We start from the raw sequence: 10,149 nt of genomic DNA on the forward strand, positions 1-10,149 counted from the left end.
ATAATATAAATTTGCTAAGAAACCATACTTTCCTTTCACTAAATGACCCTGAAAAGTTAATCAAGAATAACTCTTTTTGTTAATGTGACTTGTGTCAGAAGTCCATTAAAGCCAAAGTAAACATAATGTAATTAAAAACTAATGTGCCTCAAGGAATGTATTCTTGAACTTTTGTTTTTTTAGGTACACAATATCAAAACAAAAAGAAAATATGATTTATACTCATTAGACACCATGGCACCATAAACCAAAAATATTTGATACTAATATTTTTTTTAAAAGTTGTCAACATCCTTACTTTTTCATGGAAAGAGAACTTTATCAAAAACAAAGCAAAAAAAAAAAGTAAATGTATTTTTCAAAATACATTTTGTCTTCATTGCATGTTTGTCTGTTTAAAGCATCATCTCTTATTTATCTATGACAACACTATTAAGCAGACATTATTTTCCCCACGTGAGAGTTAAGGAAAATAAATGAAGAGTGGTCAAGAAATTTCAATAGGATTGTATTTAGGAGATAGAACTAGAAGTGACATTGAGGAAGGAATCCTAAACCCATCTTACTCTATGTTTCACGATAGCCCACTACTGGGGATAAAGAGAAAAATGTTAAGAATCTTAGAAGTCTATCTCATTAGTCATAAGTCATAATCATAATACCAAATAGCTTTTGTGATATTTTTTCATGAAAGATAAATTTGTGCTCAACATGCCACAGATTGGTGTTATGTTCCTGTTTGTATCTGAACTTCAAACTCATACTCAATTTTCTAGATTACAAAAATTGTAGACACTTATTCAAGTCTGTAACTGCTCATTTTAGAGGTAATATGAAAAAAAGTCAAAATAACAGGGAATATAGGGAACTAAAGCATAGGTTGATAACAAGGTATCAAAGTTTTGAAGTCCTACCAGTTAAGTTCTTTGCACTTGTAGAGAAACACACAGAGGCACTATTCTGAAAAGACATTCCATTTTTATTTAAAGAACATACAAATCTAGTAGTAAGGTTAATTTTATATATGCATGTGTATATATAGTATACACACACACACACACACACACTCACTAACACACTTTAAGAATCCGAAAGGTTTCTTCCTACTTAGGTTTGATTTACTTAATTATGATATATCAATCATTTTGCATGAAGAAAATCAAGATGTACTGTATTTTATTTAAAAAATTTACATTTCCATTATAATGTTGAGTTTAGGAAAATATTTCATGAGGCTAGAATTACATATTATCTGATTAAATGATAAATGAAATCAATCATATATGCATCGTGTCTATTTCATTTGGAAAACATTACTAAAGCAATGTAGATTAAATAAATACTTTCTCCACCCAACTAAAAGTGGGTGAGCGTGCACACACACACACACACAAACACACACACATAAAATGAGCATGTTCACTACAATAACATTCCAGAAGGTAAGATGCAAAAGAATTGAGGAATTGACACTCATTGACAAATTACTTTCTCCAGTGGAGTAAAAACTACCTCTTGCCTCAAACTCCTTTTAAGAAAAGCACTGTAACTTCACGATTTTATGACCCAAAGTTTCAATTATCTTTCTTATATCTTCAAGATGTTATCAGTGAGCCTTACAAGCAGAAAAATTATTGATCAGGGATCCACATCAATAAATGTAAGTACTAAAAATATTTCCCAGAGAAAATCGTAAAGAATACAATTTCTTAGAGAAGAGAAAGTGTTAGAAATAAATGAAAATGTTTTAGGATCATGTTTTATTAAATTTTTGCTTCATTACATGGGGACTCCAGACTCCTTCAATATGTAGGCAAAACATAACAAAACATTATCAATAATAATAATAATAATAATAATAAAACTTCACATACGATGTGTGTTGTCATTTTAATTGAGTTTTTTGTTTAACAGAAGAAATCTATTGGCTGGTACTATCATACATCTACAAAATTTAGAATTTAAAATAGCTTTAATTATGAGAGATTTACTTTAATTTTCTAAATTTATTTTTTCAGTTTCCAACTGGTTTTCCAAGCCCAAAGATTTCTCTACTGGGGTCCTACATAACGTTGCCTTAGGGCAAGTTCTTTTCTTATCCTTTTTGAAAACCCAACCAACCCCCACCTCAAGAATTTTTTTTTTTTGAAATTGGAAAATAATATGGCTATAACCCACTCAGCATTTTTCCCAAGTAGTCAGAATTAAATTTCTAGTTCAAAATGCCTTTTATAGTTCTCCAATTGTTCTTATATTAAGGTCTGTGACCTTAAGAAGAAGCACTATTTCAAGGCATTCCTCCAACTACTATTTTACATACTTCATTAGGGTTATGCATCCTTTCCTCCAACTCCGGACCCTCCCCATTTCCTCCTCTCACCTCTACCCAGTTTATGATTTTTGTAACATTGTTAAATCATTCAAATGAATGCAAGTTAAACGTTTAAATGGATTTAAAGGTTTCACAAACGTGAATACTAAGAAGTTATGCATCCTAGCAGAACCATCTGAAAAGACACATATCCCATCGCTTGAAGCAGGGAAAAATTACCACAAGATGGGTCAAATACAGGTTATATGACTGTCAATAAAATATAGACATTCAATCCTTACCTGCTTAACTGCATGATGACAAACAAATCTAAACAGCATGCACAAAAGTCTCAAAATTCTGAATCATCTGTCTTCGAAGCTGCTGAGTTTAATACCCTGATGCTTTCTTCTTTGCTTCCATACATTTGACTGGCTAGAATATTTGTAAGCAATAGTAGGGTTATTCTGCAACCCCTGTCACCTCCTCTTCTCTTCAAGCCACTGGTGTGCATCTCACACAGCTCCAAGCAGGCATCTCATCTTCGGAGGGAGAGCCTCCCCAGCGTTTCCCGTACACATTCCCATTAGAAAGAGGTCCCTGCTCTAAAGGGCTGGTCACGTTCTCGACCTGGTGCAGAGTAAAACACTCTCGGGTTCAACTCCTGGGGACTAGGAGCACAGCCCTCAGAGACACCAACTCTCTGCCGCTGCCTGGCTGCAGAACCAGCAGAAATCAGCGGCCAAGAAGCACCACCCCCTCTCGGGTGGACTCCGAGGGGAGCGCTCCCAGTCCCAGATCCTCCTACTTCCCACCCCACCTCCAGAAAAAAAAAAAAAAAAAAAAAGGAAAACGGAAAAATGAAAAGCCCAACTTGCAAGTGGGTCTCATAGAAGCCACACGGCTCCCAACCTCATTCTTTAAGCTTTAACTTCAACCTGACAGTCTCAGCTCCAGCTCCAAGTTGAAATCCAAATCTCGCCCCCCCCAAGCCCTCCCCCCCCCCAGATTCCCGCGAGTCACTGAAGGCAGACAGGGAGCCACGGTCAGTAATACTTGAACCCAGAGCCTGAGCAGTCCCTTAGCAGGTGTGAGCCCAACTAAGCAGGGGCGGCGGGAGGGGGGGCTGGGGGGGATGAAGAGGGCGATTATGGCTTTTTATATAAAGCGGGCATGCTGAAAAGCCCTCATGCATTCGTCTGAGGTGCAGCTCATTAAAAAGAATAAATAAATAAATAAATAAATAAATAAATAAATAAATAAATAAATAAATAATAAATAGATGCAAATATACAAAAGGGCGTTGATAAGACTCTAGAGCTCCCAAGCCCATCCTCTCGGACAGAATGAGGGGTTTTGCTCAAGTTTGGCCTGAGGCAGGCTGGAAATGGTGCGTCGGGCACGGCTGCACCCCCAGCCCAGCCCAGCCCCCCAGCCCGGCGCGCCCCGCGCTCCCGGGGCTGCCGCTGCCCGCACCGAGCCGCGGGCGCTGCAGGGGCCGAGCGCGGGGCGGGAAGGGAGCGGGCGGGGAGCGGGCGGGGAGCGGGCGGGGAGCGGGCGGGGAGCGGGCGAGGAGCGGGACAGGCCCCCCCAGGCCGCCCCCGCCCCGCCCCGCACCCAGCCCGCGGCCCCGCTGCAACCCCGCACCTCGCGGGCCGCGCTCCGGGCGCCCAGGTGGCTTAGGCGTTGCCGGGAGCTGCGGAGAAACCCCCAGGCACAGTCGCCTGTTGCTGGCCCTCAGCTTGCAGCGTCCTTGGCGGCGGAGCTCTCAGACGTAAATGTCCCCCTGCCACCAGCTGGAGTTTCAGGCTAGAATACAGCAAAACGCACTTACCTAAGCACCGTGCGTCTGTGCTTTGCTGGAGTAGACTGGGTCCAGAGGAGAAGACCCGACTGCACTGAAAGTTGCGGGTTTTTTTTTTGCTCTTGCTTTTGGGGTTTTATCTCCCCCACCCCCTCCTTCCCCCCTTGCGCAACAGCAGCAGTCCTCCAAAGAGGGTGTTTGAATTGAATTCTGCTAAGCCCTCGCTCCTGCAACTAAAGTCACGGCGGCTGATGGCACTTGTCAGCCAGGACGACCAGACGAGGAAGGAGACCAGGTAGAAAGTAGTGGCGGGCGAGGGGCGCCCAGCGGTGCGCACCGCAGGCTCAGCCCCGTTCCCCCGGGCTGGGGGTGGGAGCCGAGGGGGGAAGCCCTTGCATCCTGAGCCGGGGGTGGGGTGGCGCTGCAGCTGGAGTACTTTCATGTCTGGAAGCTAAAAGGGCTTTTGAATTTTAAAAAGCATTGCTTGGGTCTTCACGTCAGCCCATCAGTAAGCACAGGGATAGTTCTTTCCCAGAAATTTAGAAAGAGAGAGCAGGAAAGGAAAAAAGGAAAAAAAAAAAATGAAGGAAGAAAAGACTGAAGAAAGAAAGAAAGAAAAAAAGAAAGAAAGAGCTTTAAACAATAGGTCTCACCTCCATCCATCCCAATAAAGAGAAATGTTGTAGAAACCAGGAACTTGTGCTGATGGGGGCTGGGCTGGGGGGGGGGCGCGGGTGTCACAGAGAAAAACCTGAGTATGCATTAGAGATTACACTACACGCAGGCTTGACATTTAATTTATACCGTGTCCTTGTCCATATGTGAAGTAAAAGCTAAGATTTAAATGTTCCTCAACATACCTACAGTTAAAGGGGAAGTGATGATCATAACTGTCAGTGAAGCCCATAAAAATGTTCATAAAAGCAAAAAAAAAAAAAAAAAAACCACTGAGTTATTAACATACTCATTAAGTAAGAATTGAGTCTGGGGGTCGAACAAGTGTGAAGAGTGAGGCAATTACATTTTTGCATATAAAGTCTGTCCCTGATTTTCAGTTTATTAGAACCAAGATCATCAGTGCTTTTTTCGGATAGCTCTCCGCCTCTGAAATGAGCACTCTGTGTCCAATTAGCTGCTCACCAACTAAATTCACAAAATCAGAAATGTACTAAATAAGATGCCTGGATTGAAACACAATGCCCAAAATAACGTGTTCGTGTGTGATTTGGGATGTTGTAAGAAAAAAATGGTGCACTTAAAACTCCCACTCTTCTTCTTCCCATAGAGTGGTTTTTAGTGCTTACCGTCCTGCTAAATCCATTAAAAATACACTTTACAAAAGTCCTCCTTCAGTCATGTAATTGCTTGCAATGAACAAATGCTGACCTGAACAACCTTCTGAAGATCAGGGACTAGTGAACTTTCTCAGACCCTGAAATTGTCAGAAGGTTTCTTTTAAGCTCACTCTTAGATAAACATATAAAATTTGACCTTTCAAATAGCACAAGAATGTGTGCCAAGAAGCATTAATGGGGGGGGGATGGTTAATGTTTCCTATAACCTGTAATACAAATGAGGATAGACATAAATAATGTAAAAGGTGATGGGCTAATTCATTACATGGGCTATATCTTAGTAGCACGATTGCAACTAATATACTAATTAATGAACAGTCACACAGATCTTCGATGTCTGAAAGTAACAAAAATATCCTTAAAAATGAGATATCGCTCAAACACACAAAGCTTATTAAAAATGACACTAGCAATAAGTTTGCAATATAATATAAGGAGAAAAACTTACCAGAGGACATTTCAGGAAGCAAGATGACCGTGAGAAAAATATATCCAGGATTCAAACAGATATTCCATGATCTTCCAAATCAAGGTAGTGATGAGCTGCAGGGTGGTGGAACTTTGAAAAAAATCAGCAGTTCCTGGTGGCGTGTAACCAACTAAAAAGCAGCTACACAGAAAGCCACGAACCCCCCCACCCCCACCCAAGGAAAAGAAACAAAATGTGAAAAGAGGTGCCTTTTATTGGGGAGGGTGGGACGAGGGGGGGGCTTATTTGTAATGATCCTTAGGAGGACAAAGTGAACATTTACTGACTGTCCATGCCCATACAGTGGGAGAAAATAGAAGCCGTGTGACCCCAGAGAACAGGAGGTGAAATACAGATAAATCTGCAAAGAGAAGTAAAAGGATGTGTTGAAGACAAGAGATAAAGAGAGAACTAGTGAGCGAGGCTGTAGTCATCGTGATAGATACAGCAGCAGGAATGATTTAGGCTGCTGGGAAGGATCCAATGAGAATTCAAGAGGGCACTGCTTCGGAAATCCTGCTCCCTTCTCCCCACTCGCAGTTCAAGAGTCACCTGCGTTGAGAACATTCTGATTAGGATTAATAGTATTCCATCAGTGCATTTCACTAGGATTTCCCTTGAACTCTCACTCGCAGCAACTGAGGGAGGCGCAGTAAGGAAGCCCATACGACCCCCCCCCCCCCGACACACACACCCCACCACCCCCAAATAAGCCACTGTGGTCACTTTAGGATGAGCAGACCAGCAGCGATTTGCACTGGGGGTGGAGACCGGAGGGCCGAAGAGGGGCCGAGGCCGCGTCGCCGGGCGCTTTCGGGGGCGCAGCGCGGAGGCTTAGGCTGGGGGGCCCGGCGCCCGCCCGGGTGATGGGCTGCGGCGGCGGCAGGAGCCTCCCGGAGCCCGGCTTCCCGCAGAATTCTGCAGCCCGCGCCTCGAGGCCATCACTTCCCCCCCGAGAGCTCAGCTCCCAACGCCTTGCTTTAGAAGCTGGAGCTCTGGGGGACCTGGGGACCGTCCCCGGGGGAGCGGCGGCCGCGTCCCCCCGCGCTCCTGCACGGTCACCCGGGGAGAGAACCAGAAAAGGCTTTGCTGCCGAATGCATTCCCTTGTCGTGTTCGTGTCCCGACACGGCACACGCGATCGCCTGATGGATCGGGTAAGATGAGCTTTATTCCTTCTCCTGTTTCCCCTCCACGGTCCCATCCCGTCTCCCAAGCCCAAACCCGAAACCCTAATCCCCGGGTCTCCCTCTCCCTCTCCACCCCTCTCCCCCCACCCCCCCTTCTCATTCAATTGGAGAACTTCCCTTTCCTCTTTGAAATCGACTTCCCCCAGGGAACTGCCTGTGCGACCGAGGGGCTGGTAATTCTCTTTTTAGATGATTTATATTTGGCAGTGGAATGATTCCCCCCTCGCCACCCTCGGGACCCTCCTTAGGGGGGACCCCCCCTCCCCGTGGGTTCACCCTCCGAGCTCGGATCTGGATGAAGAGCGCTGTGGGAGTCTTTTGCCCTCTGCTCTCTCTTCCTCCGGACCCTGAAGCTGGAGCATTATCCGCCTCCCTCTCTCTCTCTCTCTCTCTTTTTACAAATAGGAGGGAAAGGCAGAGTGGAAATTGATTTCTTGCAGAGACTGAGGCGCCGAATGATAGAGGGAATAAACATTTGCCCTGGATAAAAATGTTCTTGGTAAGTAATCTTATTTTCTACGGTTTTAAAGGAAACACATTGCTTCGCATCGCCCCATCCCCCACTCCATTCATTTATTTGCTCTCTGTATGTAAATCACGAGCTGGGTCAGTGGAAATTTTCTTTTCCTCTTTCCTGGGAGAATAGCAGCATGTAAGGGTGAATTTGAACTAGGGGGCTTTTAAGAAGAAAATATGAAGGCTTTAAGGCTCTTCATTTCTTACATTCAAAACCTACACAGGTAAAGCTGATTCCTGCTTGCATGCTGGAAGAGTATTTAAATACCTCCTTTATTTCCTAGTGTCTTTTCTTTCTCTCTGAAAATAGAATGACTTCGGCTAGTAGCCCCATGTCCAAGGTTTTCATATACCTTGGTCATGTTCTAAAATTCCATTGCAGAGATGAGACTGTGTATTAAGCTAAAGCTTAATGAGTAAGCTTTAAACTAAAGGCAAGTTAGAGCCATGGTACCCCTTACCGATGTGTACATCTTTGTCCCAATTCTTGTACCAGATACAAATTATCAGCTTCCAAGATAGCCATTTGCATGTTGTGGTGAGACCTATAAATTCAGAAAGCCCTCTGGTTTTCATGAGTCTATAGCACCCCCAGCCTGCATTTGCTTATTATGTGAGGAGTGTAAAAGTGGGAGGAAGCCAAACAGCCCTGGATTGTGCTTACATCATATGTCACTAAGTGTACAGAATAATACATCTTGCAAATTGTGTGAAATTGGTTTATTAAGCGTCAGCTGACCGTTTTGGATACAAAGAACTAAAGGAGACTTGCTTGAAGAGACATCATTGCAATTTTGAGTCATAGAATATATTTTATGGGTGTAATATCTGTATTATTTTTTTCCTCCATTGTTGTTATACCTTATACTGTACACCCCTTATGCCCAACTTTAATGATAAAGAAAAAGCTAACTTGAACAAAATTTATTCCTGATACAAATAGGATGGCCTTAACTTCATCCAAAATATCTATTAAAATTCCATTGATAAGAATAGAGTTCATTTCAGATCATCAATTTTCTAGAATTCTATTAGGAAATCCCAGAAGAGAGATAGCCAAGTGTAATATTTCAACAGCAAGGCAAATTGTGCATGTGCTCAATCAAGTATCCATAGTCTTTATTACTATAAAAATTGTCCAGGGAAAAAATTTCATGTGTGTTTAACTTTTTTTTTTTTTCTTTCTCTCCTTAGGCTGTGTTCCAACCCTAATAAGGACCTACAGCAGAAGTTTTTCTTCAGTCATCTAATGTTACCCAAAAGATTACTTGTGTGTTATATCTCTTTTTACACAGGCTGACAAATGTTGGTAGGGGGATCTGAGATCCACACAAGGAGGATGAATGCCCTGAATTACATTTGTTACAAATTCAACCTTAACAATTGTGATATACAGATATACAATCTTCCTAAGCTGCCTAAACCTACTTACCTAAATTACTATTCAAAGAAATACAGTTATTTGTTGAAGACCCAACCTAAGTTAGAAAATGTAACATTTGTGAAATAAATGTAAGGTTGTTGTTCTTTTAAATATTTGAAGAATAAAAAGCTCAGGATGATACTGACTTTGTGACCCATGGTTCCCTAACTTTAACATATTTTATAGCACTTAAAATTTGTTAAACTCTGTAAGTATCTGAGCATTATATTAAATCATATGATAAAATTTGATGAACCTCAAAATAGAACCATAGGTTTTTATATCTCTTAGTTAGCTCCTACCTGGTTTGTACTTAGACCCATCTCAAAAATTACACATTTCATTTTATACTGAGTCTGTCCTTTACTGAATAATCTCAAGGTACATCTACAGTTGGTATTTTAGCACATTTTATATTACTGGTAAGGTCTTTGGTTTGCCTTCCTGGCTCCTTCTTGTGGGTATATAGGAACCACTTAATATATTTCTTACCTATTAATTCACTAACATGTCTAATCCAAAACCAATGTCCAAGGCATTTGTATTTGAGAAATTGTGAATCTATTTGTGACTAAAAATGACAATGTGCTTTAGGTTGTCTTAACCTCAAATTTATACTATATATAAATATGTAATTTATATCAATTACATTTATGTTAAATTACATTTTTAAAAAATTAATTAAATATCAAATACATTTATATTAACTAAAAAGTAATCTAACGTATTACTATAAAAATGTAGTAATAAGAGTAAATTAAAACTTTCTTGCATACAAAGTGAATCAGTCATACATCGTACACATGTGATGCATATATAGTTTCCCTCATTAGAATATTGAAATTTATTCATTTTAGTATCTGCTATATGTTTATTTTGGCTTTATATAGATATTTCTCTTTGAAAACGTCTTAAATGTCTTAAATATTTAAGTGTGAAAACATTTTCATGTCTCACTCCATAATACGAATATGCTGCTAAATAAACTGAGCCAATATATTTGAATCTCAAAATAATTATAGTAGTCCCCTGCCTTATCCACAGAGGATACAGTCCAAGACCCCCAGAAGATGCCTAAAACT

The 10,149-nt window shown here is 41.4% G+C and overlaps 1 protein-coding gene and 1 long non-coding RNA gene across 5 annotated transcripts in view; one reads left to right on the top strand and one right to left on the bottom strand.

The window, feature by feature from the left end:
- The window catches only part of BRINP3 (BMP/retinoic acid inducible neural specific 3), a 379,320-nt gene extending 372,756 nt beyond the window's left edge, over nt 1–6,564 (bottom strand). Inside the window, exons 1-2 of one of the 4 annotated variants that reach the window (XM_077887269.1) lie at nt 2,614–3,104; nt 1,871–1,945 (exon numbers count right to left, since the gene is read on the bottom strand). The gene's annotated coding sequence lies outside the window, so the exon portion shown is untranslated. Of the gene's footprint in view, nt 1–1,870; nt 1,946–2,613; nt 3,105–4,145; nt 4,539–5,918 lie in introns of those variants that run through there. The other 3 variants (XM_077887268.1, XM_077887267.1, XM_077887266.1) reach the window with 3 other exon arrangements.
- Nucleotides 6,193–9,213, top strand: LOC144307434 (uncharacterized). The gene is made up of 3 exons (XR_013374309.1): nt 6,193–7,095; nt 7,534–7,627; nt 8,839–9,213. It is a non-coding gene; the product is annotated as an uncharacterized LOC144307434 (long non-coding RNA).
- Nucleotides 9,214–10,149: the final 936 nt, after the last annotated feature.

Source organism: Canis aureus, chromosome 38 (genome assembly GCF_053574225.1).
Source record: "Canis aureus isolate CA01 chromosome 38, VMU_Caureus_v.1.0, whole genome shotgun sequence".
In the NCBI taxonomy this organism is placed as follows: Eukaryota; Metazoa; Chordata; class Mammalia; order Carnivora; family Canidae; genus Canis; species Canis aureus.